The sequence below is a fragment of the Manacus candei genome, unplaced genomic scaffold (genome assembly GCF_025592945.1).
Source record: "Manacus candei isolate 608988 ecotype Guabito, Panama unplaced genomic scaffold, ASM2559294v1 h1tg000037l, whole genome shotgun sequence".
Classification (NCBI taxonomy): Eukaryota; Metazoa; Chordata; class Aves; order Passeriformes; family Pipridae; genus Manacus; species Manacus candei.
In genome coordinates, this window is record NW_026138085.1 from 15075658 (window position 1) to 15092547 (window position 16890).

The 16890-nt window shown below is 42.3% G+C and overlaps 1 long non-coding RNA gene across 1 annotated transcript in view; it reads right to left on the minus strand.

Annotated features, from left to right (window-relative positions):
* The window catches only part of LOC127473945 (uncharacterized), an 83425-nt gene extending 69029 nt beyond the window's left edge, over positions 1-14396 (minus strand). Inside the window, exon 1 of the long non-coding RNA XR_007905634.1 lies at positions 14232-14396. This is a non-coding gene — a long non-coding RNA (uncharacterized LOC127473945). The remainder of the gene's footprint in view (positions 1-14231) is intronic.
* Positions 14397-16890: the final 2494 nt, after the last annotated feature.

A 16890-nucleotide genomic window follows, 5' to 3' on the forward strand; every position in this document is an offset into this window, starting at 1 on the left:
CCCCTCAGGTGTTTGTTAACTCAAATTTACAATCACTGTGATGAGGTGAGAGATTGTGACTGTCACTGGGGGTGCAAGGCAGGCACTGCTCCAGCACAGCTGTGAGATGTGCTGCAATAAGAGAAACTCAAGACTAGGATAACAAAGGGTCAGGGTTAAAATCCAGTAACTGAACTGCAGGAGAGAATCAGGCAAAATACCTGCTTTTCATCATCACCATGGGAAGGCTTTGTGAACGAAGATTTGGGAAGGGCCCTACAAACCTGCTTTTACATCACCTTGATTTGACAGCTTGCATCAATCACTTTTTTTTTTTTTTTAGAAAAAACTAAAACATGTTATTAAGAGCTGGGTAAACAATGAAACTTCATGTTGTGTCCCACAGGCAGCTCCTGGCCCTGATGAATTACTGCTGCCTCTCACTCCACACATCCCTGCGAGGCATTTTTTGGGTGAGGAAATATCAGAGCTTTCTGTGCAGGGCTAAAAAAATAAAATCCTTTCTCTTTCATGCAAATAGCACAGCCTGGGACTGGCAGCCTTGGGATGTTATCCAGCCCAGGCCTCTCAGCCTAAAGGTGCCACGTGCTTTCCCAAGCTCCAAGGAATTATTCTGGCAGAATCTCCATTAGTGGAGGACTGAGCCTGCCTGGGACAGCCCTTGAGATGTTCCCCCTTCATTTTAGATTTCCCTGATGTGGGCACCATTTTCCTTCTTGGTGTTTGTGTCAGATACATTCTCTGGCACCCTAAAAATCTAAGTAGCAATTTCCTACTGACAGTTTTAATTCAATGGAAAATACCGTACCTGCAATAGTAGGGAAAAAGGATCAGAAAAATTTATAAATAACTTGTTTTTTTCCCCCTTGTCACTCTGAGAATGCAGAACCCTCCATTATATTGATTCAAGGCAGTCTAAACCAGCCTGGCTTAGTTGTCCAAGCTGAATAAGACCAGCTAAGCCTCGATCAGCACAAATAGGAGTTGCAGCCATGCTTTAGAAATGTTAGAGTTTAGACATTTTTTATATATTTATACATATGAAGTATATGTTGATATTATATAATTATATATTATAATTATGTATGTTACATAAATAGATAGAGAGCTGTAGTATGTGCCTGTTTTCCTTCAAAGACCAGCACAGATTCCTGAGCCCCAACCTGTTTTATGGGATTGTCCCACCTTAAACCTAAATTTTCTTTTTAATTAGGTTATAGGGATTCAGTTCACTCCTCCACTTCGCTGATTGGACTGAAATAGTAGCTCTACTTTGAAAGAAGCTTTCTCTTTACAGAAATGAGGAGGTTCAGCTCATAATTGCTGAGTAGATCACAGTCCAGATCCTGTTGCTGTAGAGCAATAAGTCAAAGAAGATAAAAACCCAGACTCTGCTAGTATTTACCTGGGTGAAGGATAAACAAACATCCAGATGACTGGTTTAGGCTGCAGACTATACTCTAAAATATCCTTGACAGTGCTAACTATTTAATCAACCTCCCCACAACTCTTTCCTTACAAAGGCAGCACAGATGTGAACCTTTATGCCTGGAACAAGCAGCCTTGCAGATGAGCAATGAGATACTGTATAAATGTTATATGACAGCACTGTGAGAGAATTCCAAAAGGAAAAGGTGCTGGTTTGATCTCCATAATCACTTTGAAAAGGGTAAATCTCTCTCCAGCCCAGGTTTGCAGCCTCAGATGTTGTTGTCAGCTCCCAGCTGCTGCTCTGAGCCTGAGAACAGCCAGGGGTTGTAGTGAGTGGGCTGCAGGATTATTACAAGCAATAAGCCCTGAAAAAAATCAATGAACCATGTACCCTCCAAGCCAGGCTGCTGAAGCAACAGCAAGTGTTATTGCAGGTGTTATTACAGCTTTATACACAACATTTATTCAGGTTGATTTTGTAAGACGAGCCTTTTCCCAACCTCCAAATCTAAAAATCAGTGGTATTGAATGCAAACACAAACCTTGATTGTATTTGCTTTGTGCTCTTTAAAAATCCTCTTTTCTCCCTCCTGCTATTAAAAAACAGACAAAATGTCTCAGCTCAGGATTACCACTAAAGATGGAAAACCTTGTATCTGTATTTTCTGCTTTGAATAAACATAGCTCTGCTTGACTATGCATCAAATATTTATTCCAGGAAGCTTTGACTGCAGAAGACACCACCATGATTCATCATGCATGTATGTTTGCTAAATTTCATAAATAGTGGAAAATAGGCCATAAATGCTGCTTTATGTTTTAAATCACTGTTTTGTCTGGCCAAAACGTCTCCAGAGTAGCAGTGCTAGAAATTCAGATAATGAAAATCAAATAGGCATGTGCTTTGCCTTTATACAGCTAACTTGCATTGATAGGGCAGTAAATCTTTAAAGTGATAGGGGTGCAACAAGGAATAAGACATTCCCAACTGCAGGAAGAGAGACAGATTCCACAACCCTTATCCTGAGCCGAGCTCTGCTGTGCAGAGCAGCACTCAAAGGCACACGATCAACTGCCTTTCCCAGACTAGCAGGGACAAGAAAATATCATCTAGACTTTACTTAAGTTAACTATAATTCAACAGCAAACTCTGTTTTTAAACATGACTTCTGCTTCAGCTGCTGTGTTGTGATGCCAGAGCAGCCGAGGTTCTGCTGCAGGCACGGCCCCTGCAGGAGGATTGACAGGCAGCTCCTGCTCCTCCAGGCACCTGGCCAAGCCACCAGGGCTGTGCTAACACAGAGCAGACAGTGCCAGCACACCAGAAGATGCTCATATGATGTATTTCTTTCCTCCTCTCTTTATAAATATGTATGTATATGGACAAACCCCAAGATTTTGGTGTGAACCCGGGCAGCTCAGATTGGGATGTCTGGATTTTTCAGCATCCTGGTGGTTTTATTTTCCCTTAGATTTTTTTATTTTTTGAGTTTTGTGGATTGCAGAGCACTCTGCTACCTGACCCTCTTGTCATGCTGATGGACCCACCACAGTGTAGACACTCAACAAGTGCCATGGCAGGGAACTCTGTGGCCACATCCCAAACACATGCCCCAAGGCTGAACTGTCAGAGCACAACAGGAGTGGTTCAGCTCAATGCTACCAACCAAGAAAAGGGTAAGGCTCATTGAACATTTCAATGTAACCATATCATAGAATCACAGAATGGTTTGGGTTCCAAGGGATCTTAAAGCCCATCTCATTCCAACACCCTGCCATGAGCGGGGGCACCTTCCACTAGACCAGGTTGCTCCAAGTCCTGTCCAACCCTGCCTTGAACTCCTAAACTTCAAAGCTCACTAAGAATACACCATGAAAAATACAATGGAGACTACTATATACATCAGAAAGGAGAGTTTAATGAACTAGAGGATATTACTGATAAGTAGTCTCCCAAACCCCAGGTATCAGACCAGCAAGGAAGTAGCTTTAAGCAGGATAAATAAAATTTTGCCAGCAGCAAAGAGAAAACCACTCCTCTTATATTATTTTCCTAAGGAAGAAGAGGAAATGCAGTATTTCTGCAAGTGCAGGTGCAATCAAAGATCTCCTCAGCACCAAAGGCTGTAATGACTTCTCTTTCCCTCATGGCTGGCTTTCCAATAAATTATTAAGTTAAATTTAGTATCTCAATCCTTATCTTGCAGGTTCCTCTGGACCTGGGTCTAGAGTACATAAAGAAATACCTTCTAATGCTCCAAGAGAGACTTGCTTCTCAGTCCCAGCAGAGTAAAAGCCATAAAAGCAAATCTCACCCCTGAAGGGCAGAGCTTTCTCAGGAATGGTGCACAGTCCCAAGGGAGCAAAGGGCCTCTGGGTATCCTGCCCTTCATCTCCAAGAAGCACCCACAAAAACCATGACAGGCTGGTCATTCAAAGAGCACAATATCCAAGCCCTCCTTGGCAGAACAAGCTGTGAAAGAAGAGCTGATGCCCCCCAGCAGCTCCCTGGAGCTGGGCACTGGCAGGAAGGCACAGCATCGGGATGGAGAACACCTGAAAGGGTGGGAGAAGAGTGAAAGGAGCCAGAGGTGCAGTGGGGAAACAGCTGGCTCTGAGGGAAGGGAAATCCAGTCAAACTTGGTGGGTGATGCCACGTTCAGGTCAGGAAGAGGACCAACAAGGAAAGTCTGCCACGAACAATCAGTTCTCCCACCTCAGATTTACCACAACTAACACCGTGTGAGCCCCTCACTTGTCCACTCCTCCCAATCCTTTTCTGTCCCCAGCACAGGACACATCATAAAGGATCATGTCACTGATCAGGGAAGGACTGGGCTCATTCCCAAAAGCTTTGGTGGCAGTTCACCTCATTAGCAGGAGAGGGACAAACTGGGGGTGGCTCAGAGAGCACAAACTGAGGTAGAGGGAGGGGGACTGACTTAGGGGAAATCAAAAGAGCTAAATCTGTGTAGCTGGATTCAGTGACAGGGTCAGGGCAGCAGACACTGACTATAAAGGCTTTTAGGGCATAAAAAGAGGTGGACTTTAGACTGTAAGAAGAATGCATGGAACTAGACCAAATCAAAGGGGGGAAAGAAATTGCTTTATTAGTTCGGAGTCTGTTTGTGTAAAACAAGGTTTACATCCCCTTCAGATATTTTCATAATTTTCACCAATTATAGCCTAGCACACAGATGAATTTGGCCTTCAGAAAAGCTACAATGAAGAATAATTTTAACACTGCTTAACAGGCATGTTTTTATGTTAATTGTTAAAAGAGAAGCTGATTGTGGAAATACAGATGCCTTTTCCAGGCAAAGGAAACAGTACAGCATATAAGTCATTGGGCATCCAACCTAAAGAAACTTGTTTTCCTGGTAGACCCAACATTGTCTCTCACACCTGAAGTTTAGTTTAGCACCTTCCTGTCCACTTCTATTTTTATTTTTTTTTTTTCAAATTCAGTGATTCAGCTGATCACTGAAGAAAAAAAATTGCAGCTGGTTCCATTCCAAGAATTTCTTGTGCTATTTGAAGAGGTTTTAAAGGAAAGGAGAAGATTTTGTCACTTGGTGAGCTTGGGTTAGGCTATAAGGCCATTTCTTACAAGCCAATCTAACAATCTGAGGTGATTGATTGCCAGAGTCATTTACCTGCTGGTCTTTACCCTGCAGGTCAGGGCATCTCCACTTTTAACCTTAAAATCTCAGAGAAATGATTCTGATGTGATCACAAGAAGTCAGCTTTTGGACACCCTGTCAAATTCATGGAAAACCTGCCATAATCAAGTGTTCATTTTTAGTACCTCCATTGCATTTAAGAACATGACCATTCTCTTAGGACATTGCTCTTTTCCACATGAAGGTTTTCTGCTTTGCCCCCTGTAAATTGAAGCCATTTCTTGAGCTTTTAGCAAACTTTTGGCATTAAAATGCTGTATCATATGTGATATATCATAAAATGTGTGATCAAAGGAGACCATCTCCTACTAAAATTTCTTTTCTTCTAATCTTCCCTCCTCAGGCAAAAACCTGGATGAATAGATAAGTTAGTCCCATGAGGTGGATGAAACTTTGATAATAAAGCTTATTCAGTTTTCTAAAATCCATTTATACAACATGATTAAAGAAACGAGGGATCACCTTCATCTAACATTCAAATATATTTCAGTCACAAAATAAATGTCAGACTATGCCTGGTATGTTTTTTAAAAAAGTAGGAAAAACATCAATCCTATCTCCTGTAATTACAGAGGAAAAGATGTAGGGGTAGGAAGATGCCTTTTTTCAGACTGTGTACAAAGTTAAGTCAGTAAAATACAAGTCAGTCCAGGATAATAATTTTAATATATACCTAAAAATCCATGAAACCTGTTCATAAAGAACCTCTGATGCACTTAAATAACACACCTCCCAAGGTGGCCTTGTTGCAGTTTCCCAAGCAATACAAAAATTAACATTTTAGGTACTTCTTTGCATCTTTCTGATCTTAAAGAGACCTAAAAACTAGTCCAGAATCTGTAATGACATATTTTCAAGACTTTTAATTTAATGCTCTTTTAAAGGTGGAGGCACCAGGGACAGAATCTTCGGACTTCAAATCCCTGCCAGCAGCTTTAATGAATAAACAAACCTGTGCCTTTTTGCTGTTACCAGAACAACCTGAACCAAGGGGGGTATCTTTTCATATTACAGATATGAAAAAAACACCCATCTGCTGAAAATACCTACAAATTCTCACCAGTTGTACAAAGTTTGGGCTGAAGAAGAAAGTCATGAAGCTTTTCTTGAGGAGTGGGAAGGTTGGGGTTTGTTTGCAATTTTTTTTGTTTGCCTTTTTTTTGGTTGGTTGGTTTTGTTTGTTTTGGGTTTTTAATATAATTGTTAGTTTAGGAGTTTCGGTTTTGTTTGGGTTTTTTGTGGGTTTTGTTTGTTTGTTTGTTTTCTTGTTGGTGGTGGTTTTGTTTTTATTTTTTTGTTTGCTTTTTTTGTGAGGAAATTGTCTAAAGTACCAAAACAGATAAGGCCAGGAAGATTTTTGGTCAGCCTCTGTTTTCTGACACTGGAACACTTGTGAAGCTCATTCCTGCCCTCTCAAGCCCTGCCCAGCAGCCTCCAAACTGCAGCCACCACCCAAAACAAAAGAAATAGCTGAACTAGGAGGGAAAATAACTCCTGTGTGTGACAGGACCCCCAGTCCCACCTTTGGAATTGGAATTTAATGTTCTCAGGACTGCAAGACTTTCAGGAACCCATTTAAACTCCCAGGAAGGAGTCAAGAAATGTCAAGGGACATTTCTTTGCAAAAATAAATCTCTATATATACCTATGAGGATACCTGTAGACATATATAGACATGTATATACATTAACTGCATTACCTAAGCAGTATCCTGAACCAAACAGCCTCTGTTTGCCTCTCTGCACAATGAAAGCTCCACAAGTTCATTGTGACCCATTGCAAAGCAGATTTCTGCCAATGTTTTCAGTACCTCTCTGCCTCAGCACATTTATTCTTTGTAGTCTCCTCTATATTATTTCAGTATTCTTTGCTGCACATCACCAGGCAGGTAGGGAGGGGTTTTTTTTAATAGTCTGAAGATTTGGCCTCAGCACAGATCCTGCAAATTTGTGCTTTTCACAGTGGCAGACCTGACTCCGCACAGGGTGCAGAAAATGCAGGTGTAGTCAAGTACCTCAGACCTCAGGTGTTAAAGTAAAATAGTTCTTAGGAAGCAAAAACAAAAAAACCAAGAGAGATGAAGTCCCTGGAGCTGCACCCTGAGGGCTGTTTGTCAACTGCCACTTAATTACAGCTTCAGCTGGACCCAAATCCAGCAGCTTCTTCATCTTGGGAATAAAGACTTGGGAAAAAAAAAAGCACACAAATTGCTTCTCCCAGGCTCAGATTATCTGTTTGCAAGGAGAGCTGCCGTTGTGAGAGGATTTGCACTAATTACATAAAGTACGTTATAAACCAGAAAATAATGGACTGGAAAGGCAGAAGGTTAATAAGCACAGTGATTCTGAACATCTCCCTGTCCTGAACTCCCACGGAGAAAGAGGCAGCCAGGATGCCTGGTAAAGACACAGACCACAATTGCTTTATGGAAATGATCACTCGGCAGTGAAACTCTTCCCTTCCACACTCCTTTAAATGACTGCTGAAGTAAACAGCAAAACCAAAATCAATACCCACCAAACCCGTGTCGTTCAGGCAATTAAGGAACCCGAGGCAGAGCCCACCCCTAAGTTGCTCCTGGCAATCCCAGGGGGGTTGCAGCCTGCCTGCTTTATTGGCTGAGCCCTCATTCCCATGCAGGAGCTGTAAGGGAACATTTCCTACACACATTCACTTTAACCTGCTGTAGTAGGTGCTCTGCAAACACCTTCCATCCATCTCCACGCTCTGCAGCCCCTTGTATTTCTCAGCTCGGGGAACACACATTAACTCCTGGGATTGGGAACATGCTTGGTTTAAGCAGAGGGGGTGATTTAGCAGAAATTCCACTTTGCCAGTCTCACCTAAGTGCATCCCACTGCAAACACACATTGCTCTGGTGGCACAGCGTGGCCACGGGTGATTTGAGAGCTCTGTGTATCAGACATCCACGAGAAGAAGCTGCACCCCTGTGGGAATGTGCAGGGTCAAGAGGAGATGTGATAAAAGCCTGCTCCTTTTCCAGCAGGCTGAGAAAAGCCATTTTACCCATTGCATCAAAGGGAAAAATATATTCCCTTTTCCAGCAGGGGCTCAGGATGCAAGTACACAGAGGCAGGCTTGGCTGCATCACATCCACAGGTCTCCCTCTTGCTCTTAGGAGCAAAACCAGGGGAATTTGTTTAAATAACCCACACAGGGGAACCTCAGATTTTGAGATTTCTTTTTCTGAAATGCATCCAAACACTGAAATAGCAGTAATAAATCCAAATCTCCAATTTTCAGCACATAAGTGATGTGTATAAAATGTTAAAGTCAGACAGATTTGCCTAGCTCGTGCTTCCACACGCCTTGAAAAATACTAGAAATCACATGTTTTGATAAAGTCAAATTAAAACATGCAAGAAAAATCAGAAAATTCCTGCAAAACCTCCTGTTTTCACCGAAACTTTTGGAAATTGAAAGATTCTCAGTAGAAACTTGAAATAAATTTGGTAAATACCACCTATACTCAGTATATATGTATATATATATCCTAGGATGACCATACTGCTTCTCTCACACAGGAGTGTTTTCCCTCCTTCCTCAGTCCATGGAGAAGCAGGACCAATTACTGAAATATTGTTCCTACTGAAGCAAAGGGAGTTTTGCCCTCTGCCCCTGTTCCAGTCACTTTTTTTCCTTACTTCAAAATTTAATAGGATTACACAGAGCTGATTTTCCTAATGGGTCTTTCCCACAGGAAAGATCTGTGGAATAGCACTTACAGGGATCCACTGCCCTAACAATATTAAGGAAAAAAAAGGTAACTCAAAACATGTGCATTGTTCTTCTGAGGCACAGCTGAATACCTGTGTAGTTTGGGGAAGTTTTGATATTTATCCCCCTTTTTTATTTTGTCTCCAAGCCATACACGAGTGATTGCACAGTGCCTACATAATAAAAGCTCCTTGGAAAATATTTATTAGTGATTGGGAAAGGGAGGGGAGAAAAATGAGTCCAAAAGGCTCAGCTGCTTCCAAATCTGGCTGTTCCCACCAGTTTATGGCTTAAACAAAAGGTACAGTAAAATACACATTATGACAGAAGAAGCTGCATCCCACCTTCAGCTCTGCACTGACTCGTGTCACTCTGAGGCCACACCATCTCAGCCTAGAGGGATCTCCTGCTCCTGGACTGTGTCCACAGAAGGTTTTCTCATGCCCAGACTGGATCTCAAACCCAGGGCAGCCCACAAATCAGAGCAGAGAGTGTGTCCTTGAGAAACACCGAAAAACAAGCATTTCTAGGATGGAATCCAAACCATACTGTTTTCATCTTGCTTTGAAACGTGTTCCATGTTATAATTTAAATTTCAGCTGATCTGGAAAGGCATCACACAGCTATAAAACCAACCATGGAGGCAGAGGAACGGGGATAACAAGGCAGATGCTTTATGAGGTTGGCCAGCCTCCTGCTTGCAGAGAAAAACCACCAGATGCCTCAGTGAGGAGAATTCCTGCCTGGGAATGCTGATTTCAGAACTGCTCGGTATGATATTCATTACACAGGAAAATCAGAAATAAAAGGCATGTGAAAACCCACATTCCTACTTCTCCAAAGCCCAAACATCCCTGCCTGCCACTGTCATTCTAAGAGCACATCACAATATGTAGTTTGATCAATCTGGTGCCATAAACTCCCATTTTGAAGCTACTGACACAGAATATTCCTATTTGATGAGGGGCCCATTTCAGGAAGTGTGTGGAAATAAAGACAACCTGGAGAATGTGTTCTGTGGGAGAAGTTATCCTGACTGAACAGTATATGCAATTGAATCTGCACGATTTACTTTGTAGTTTAATAAGAACTGGGGGTTGAACAACTGGTAGGACAAGAGAACATGGCCTCAAGTAGCACCAGGAGATATTTAGATTGGATAGAAGGAAAAATTCCTTCACTGAAAGCATTGGAATAGGCCTCCCAGAGCAGTTGTGGGATCGTTATCCCTGGAAGGATTTAAAAGAACCCATGTAGATGTGGTGCTTAGGGACATGGTTTAGTGGCAGACCAGGCAACATTGTATTAACAGTTGGATTCAATGAGCTCAGAGTTCTTTTCCAATCCTAACAATCCTGTGGTTGTAACCAGCAAGGAAACTGCCATAACTTAGTGCAAGGGTTTTCCCCTCAGTATCAGGAAAATTCCCTGGGAGAGCAGCACATCCCACAGGCAAGCAGTTAAAACCACTTTGCTTGCAGCTACTTAGGAATATTATTTTACAGTGCGTGGCCATCAGCAGTTTTGGAGAGCAGGGTTTGAATCTCAGAGGTAAGAACAAAGCCAACAGTGGGGAAAGGAAAAAGAGATCTGGAAACACAGGACAGACAGAATGAAGGATACAAGGAATAAAGCCATTAGAATATAAATACTAAGTGAGAAAAAAACTACAAGGTGGCATTTAAGAGTTATGGCACAGCCTGTATGGACTTGCATCTATTGCACTCAGTGAATACCTAAGAAGTCACATTTGTCATTGATAAGAAAACTGTAGGCAAACCTCTGTTACCCACATAGAGAAAGAGACAGCTGGGGGGTCCCAAAAATAGTGCTGAAAGTAGAATTAGAAAAATAAAACAAAAATAATAATAAAAAAGGAGGAAAGTCATTATAGCAGTGCACCCTTTATAACACCAGCCTGTCCAGTTGGTAAAGGGGTGGCAGCTGTGGCCCCTTAGGCTGTTTTGCATAAAACAAGAAAACAAAACATGAAAATATCCCACCCCAGTATTGGAAAAGGGGCATTCCTCCAGCAGGACATCCTGTAACCACCCCTACCTAGTTTTCTTTTTCTAGCTACAAAAGTCTTGTGATGTGTTTCTGGAAAATAAATATCAATGATTGCTTTAAAACCTCAACTGTAAGAGCCCTGTTAACATCACAAAAGCAAATTTCTCACACGTTTTCTCTCTTTAGCCACAGACAAGTCCCTGCACTCATAATGAAGCAGTGCTTTTGTTGAAGTGTGCTTTATTGATTAGGCACTTTATTCAAGAGCACCATCAGAAACTCATCTGCTTATTAATTTTATCTTTCCAAGTTATCTGAACACTGTCCTCTAGACACCAGTTCTTCCTCAGGCATATCTGTCACTCCTGTCAAGAGTACTTCCAATTAAGTGGCAAGAGAGTCTGGGAAGGACTGACTGTGGAAAAATGACAGTCGTTTGGATTTGTGAGTTGCAGGAGAGATCTAGAAAATAACAGACAGCAAAGCAGAGATAAATTGGCACTCCCTGCACCAGGCTGTGTCAGCATGGACACAGCCTGCAAAAAATTAAAGGCAGCACTGAAAGAAAACACTGAAAAGAAACAGAAGGTTACAGGATGCAAAAGTAGGCTGAAGGACTCACCCTCTCATCATGACAGAGAGAGCAGAAGTGCTGCTATTAGGAAATGTCAGCTAAGTGGACAAACAGCAGCAGAGCTCACCCACTGTGGGAGCAGACAGGACATTTTATTGGTTTTATGCAGTTGCAACGAGCAGAATGAACAGCTTATTAAACACTGTGTTATAAAACACGTGCAGGGCCACAGAGATCTGTTCAAACACAAACCACTGATCCTGCAGCCAGGTCAATACTATCACACTCAGTAGGATTTACTCCTTTGGACTAGTCAGGTTTAAGAGCTGACCACAAGCCAGAGTTCAGGGCTTGTCTCAGCATTTCAGCTCCTGGGGACATCAGGCAAAGCCACAGAAGACTAAAAGGCTGGGTGGAGAGTCCCTGAGCACACTGGCCTGCTGTGATCACCTCAGTGAGCCAGGGGTGGGCTGGGACCAGCCTCCTGCTCTCCTCTGCAGCCAGGGCTTCCAGCAAACCCAACAGTGGCAGAGACCCAGCACATCCCAAAAAAGCATCACCTGAAAGGCCAGGAATGCAGTGGCAACAGCATTTAACTTGCATTACACACTGATTTGCAACCCAGCTCATGTTCCTGCAGCTAATTCATGCTTGAAATTGCCACCCAGAGTCCTGGCAAGAGCTTCCAAATGCCAGGGCAGAGGATCAGCCCTGCTCCTGCAGCCTCAGCTCTGCTCCATCACTCCCTGGGAAGGGGCAGACAGCAGCTCAGCACAGCTTTGCAGGCAAGGCAACATCCTACTTCTGATACTAACTTCCATCTTAAAACATGAATGCAAGTCACCACTACTGCACAAATATTTACCATGAAGGAAGTCAGTAAGTTCAATGAACATTTAGCCAGCCTCAGATGTTAAGGCTGTTGGACTGCACATGTTAAATCACCCAAATATTTAAATACAGCTAAAGAGTCATTGAAAACTGTCTTAGGACTGTATTCTCCAAATTCTATTGAAGCATTTGCAAGTTGACTGAACAGCACAAATTATGGGACATAAAAAAAGCTTTTTGAGCCTTTAAAGTGTGATCTGTCCATATTTCTGTTTATGTTTAACTGTAAAAAGTATTATTTTAAGGAAAGTACATGCATACTCAAAAGTATGCCTTTCACAGGTAAGCTTTGAGAAAGCATGAGGAGTTTTTAATGACAGTATCAGCAGGAAAAAAAATATGCACATTTCCTATGTCTGTGCTCTTGCTCTTAACTGTGAGCAATCTAATCCCAAATATTGGAATAGCTGGGAAGGAGGGAGCAACCAATCTCTCTGCAGAGCTGTTGCTGCAAATGCACACATGATTTACTGCAAGAACTGTGATAAAACCCATAAAAGCTAAAGCAAGGAACAAAAAGCAAGAAAAGAATGGTAGACATTTACTACTCAGGGGAACTCTTCAGCCAGGAAATGCTTTTCCATCTGCATAGTTGGGATAGAAAGATCTACTGAATTTTTTCAGTTTTTGAGATCACACTGGGGAGATCAAGAGGGCCTTTGGCACATGGATAATTCAGATTTGCATAAGATGGACCCAGCATGTCACAGCTATGAGGCCTAAATTACAGCAGTGTGGGAAGGTGCCCCTCTAAAACACTTGATGGATGAGAACACCTAAAACACTTGACAGCTGGATAACAATCTTTTTCTTGTGCAGCATCATTGTATCATCACCAGCTGCTTTGTGAAGTAGCTTTTAGAACCAGCTATGCATTGCAAATGCTGTAACACTTCCCAGCCTGTTAACCCTCTTGATTTACTTACTCAGCTGAGCATCATCAGGGAATGCTGGAACATATTACTTGGAGGATTTAATAAGCTCATCTATTATTATGAATAATTCCCACACTGAACCCAAAAGGTTAGTAAAAAAGAAAGCAAAAAATGCCTTTTGTATCTCTTATTTTACAGGAGCTTTTTAAAGTGGGTACATATAGGAATGCTATTCTATTTAGTGTTACTCTATTTAATTTTATCCCTATTTTGCTGTATGCAGCAGCTTTCATTCCCCTGCACCTGGGAAAAGCAACATGGAAACACAGGACCTCGGAATCCAACCCTCAGCAGCCACTTTGTGTTATTGCTTCTACAAATTAAGCTTACATTGCAATTCCTATTGGAGAGCCCAATTCCAGAACCTCATTCCCCAAAACCTATTTCTTCTTTCAAGAAACTCGAGTTGCCTTTAACTGATCAACAGGAAGCTGCAGGGCTGCAGCAACTCCATGAAGATTCCTGCCACAATCCAGAGGATAAAGGCAGCACCTTCCTCTCACACCAGTCCTTGTCTTCAAGGCAAAGCTGATGTATTTGAGCCATCAAACCTCTCCTTGTTCAGATAAAGCTCCTTTTTAATCCCTAGTCAACATTGCTTGTTACAGTTAAAGACACACTTCCACCTTGGAAATACACATTAAATTGTTGCAATTTTCAGCAATCCTGGCATTTCCAAGCAACAGGAAAAAGAGTGAAGCAGCAACAAAGCAAAAGAATAAAGCATTTTTCTCATCTGTGCATGAAAAATCACTTTTGTATAATGACTTTTGGGCCTGTTGGCACTTCCGGTAATTCAGACCATTGAAGGCCTACACAACACGTAGACACCCATGAGAACCTGAAGAGCAAAGAGAGCTCTGTATTCAGCTTAAAAAACTGTCAAATCACAGGATTAAATTATTTACTGTCTCCCCACAACATTTTAAACCAAGTTTAGTAAGACTTTTGTTTAAAAGCAACACTCACTCAACCACTGCTTCCTGACGGGAGACGACCCCAGGCCAGCTCTCTGAAGGAGGCAGATTTTGCTGCAGCAGCTCCCTGAAAAGACCAAAATTTTTTCAGACTAAATGGAGACTTTATGAGAATACAAATCAGGATAATTCACTTTTTAAGTAGAGGAAACTCAAGAGTGTCTAAAGCAGAAGGAAAAGGGCTCCCAACCGATATCAGCCTGCTCACCTCACGTGCACAAACAGAGCAGTGCCCCCAGACTGGGGGACTTGCTGAGCATCCAGGGGAGCACTGAGCCCACCCCCCCCCTGCATCACCTAAAACATCATCACACAGCTTCCAGCAATCAGAAATCGGGGCCCACAAGCCCTCCCCAGGACACCTGGGTTGTCAAAATTAATCACAGGTGGCTTCTCAACAGCTACAGGCCAATTTATGATCCTTTTTTTTTTCTTTACCCCCACCCCCCCCTTAAAACCTCTGACTCAGAATAATAAAAAGTGCATTTCAATATTTTGCTTTCTGATATATATATGTATGTATGTATGTTGGTTTTGGTTTGTTGGTTTTTTTCCCCTGTGGATGACTGAGAGTTTTGTAGGTTGTTTCTTACTAGATGAGCTTAATGGAAATCCTTCAAAGCTGTTTGTCCTTCTAAGTGTAATATGTCCAAAGGAGTGTTGAAAAGTGTCTTGGGAACTGTTATTGGAACAACACCCTGGGCAGTACCTGTGCTGTATGTAAAATACATTGCTGTGCTGCTTAGTCTGCTCATGCTGAGGATTCAGAAGGTTTGCCAAGCAGAAGGATAGGGCAGAGGAGATGTTTTGAAAAAGAAATGTGCTCTTTCAAGGGGAAAAGAAACCCCCAAACCACTGGGGCATTGGGTAGTTTAGTCCTCCCATTCCCAAATATTAGAGTTGCAACGTGGTTAAGGAACAGAGGACCATCCATTGGTACTTTGGGAGCTGATTAAAGCCCCACTAATCTGCAGAAGTGCTGGTACTTTAAGAGAAACTTTACCAAAAAATCCCATTAAAGCATGTAGTTTTATAACAAAAATCATGCTGTTTAACTTGGAAAACTCCACGACTCAAGGTTTGATGTAGCAGCACCTCAATGCTGGCAATGGCTACTCCAAAACTGAAATGCTGGATTATTCCTGCTGTTATTCGTACAGTTCCTTAAGGCTGATAAAGAACATTTACATCTAAAGGCAAGCCCCCGTAATTTTACCTTTATTAGCAGGAAGAGGGCCCTGGGGCAGGAAAAGCCATTTGGAGCCTGGCATGTGAGCTGGTACTCTTTTCCAAGCTGCAGCTGGTAGGGAATCAGGTCCTGATGTGGTTTAAGGAACCCGTGTGGCAGCTTTGTTGGAGACCTCTCAGGAGGCTGCAGAGAAGAAAATGATAGCTGAAATTTGGTCTGGAAAGTGTCGTTCTGCTTTATGGCCTAAATTCTACAAGGCACTTAAAGATATATTTAACTCCCAATACTTAATGTTTTAATTAAGCATGTGCTTAAGGATTCTGTTGTCTAATTTAGGCCGCCTGACTCTGTCCCTTATAATTAAATAACTCCTCTAAAAAGGGGGTGTGATGTGACGGATTTTTTTTTGTAGGTTTGGTGGTTGTTTTTCTCTGGGGTAGGGGGAGGTTTGGTGGAGAGCCAGGAGGAGGAGGAGAAGCTGCAATAAAAGCATCTAAGTGAATAATTGCATTAACCTTTCTGTGCCTCATGGGAAATCATCAGAAAGGTTTTTCCCCACTGAGTTTCTGGCAGGTTTAGAGTCTTTAATGCTGCCTTCCCTTTCCTTACTTCTTGAAGCAAGGCAGGAGGTTGAGTTCTGGGCTTTAGTCATGTTGTGTCCTTCCAGTCCTGCTAATGCAGGGAAGCTCAGTGGCACATGGGGAACACAAAGCCCACACTGTCCCCAGCTGACCCAGGGAACCTGTAGGGTCACTGTTTTCCTGCTCTGTTAGAACCAACAGGCTGCAAACAGGTGCCTGTGCCGTGGTAAAAGTACTAGAATAAGATGTAAACAACCTCCATCCAAGCCATGTTTTGTTTCTGTGTGCAGAAGCAAAGGGGAAAAACTGAAGTATAGCCCAAATTTGGCTCGTTTACAGAGTTTTCAAGGATTTTCTCCATTGGGGTTGCACCTGGGCTGTGATCCTGGGCTGCTCTGAGAAGGGGGGAAATGTGGCATTTACCCTGAGACACCTACAAGTAATAACCCCAGTCCTGTTTCTGGGCAGGGCAGTAATCCTTACTCCTAAATTAGAAATGATCCAAAGCTGAGAGTGCAGTTCACTTTGCTTTTCTCACATTGCCTTCCTGATGAACTCAACCAGATTTATGACTTTAGTAACAAAACTGTCAAATTATTACCAAAGAAGGTGGAAGGTGTAGAAAAGGGATTCTAATTCATTCTCTTGACCCAAATTCACCACGGCAATATATTTGTCTGACTTTTAATGCAGTATAAAGTACATCAGAGCAGTATTTATTCTTAAATATTGTTCCCTGACTGACCAAAGAGGAGCTACAGCAAGAGAGGAAATGTCTGAGACACCCCAGCACAGAGCAGTGTCATCTATCACAGCCATGACTGTTTGCATTTTGAAAAGCTTTCAACTTGGTAAGCTCCTGATTGCTGGTTCTTTAATTG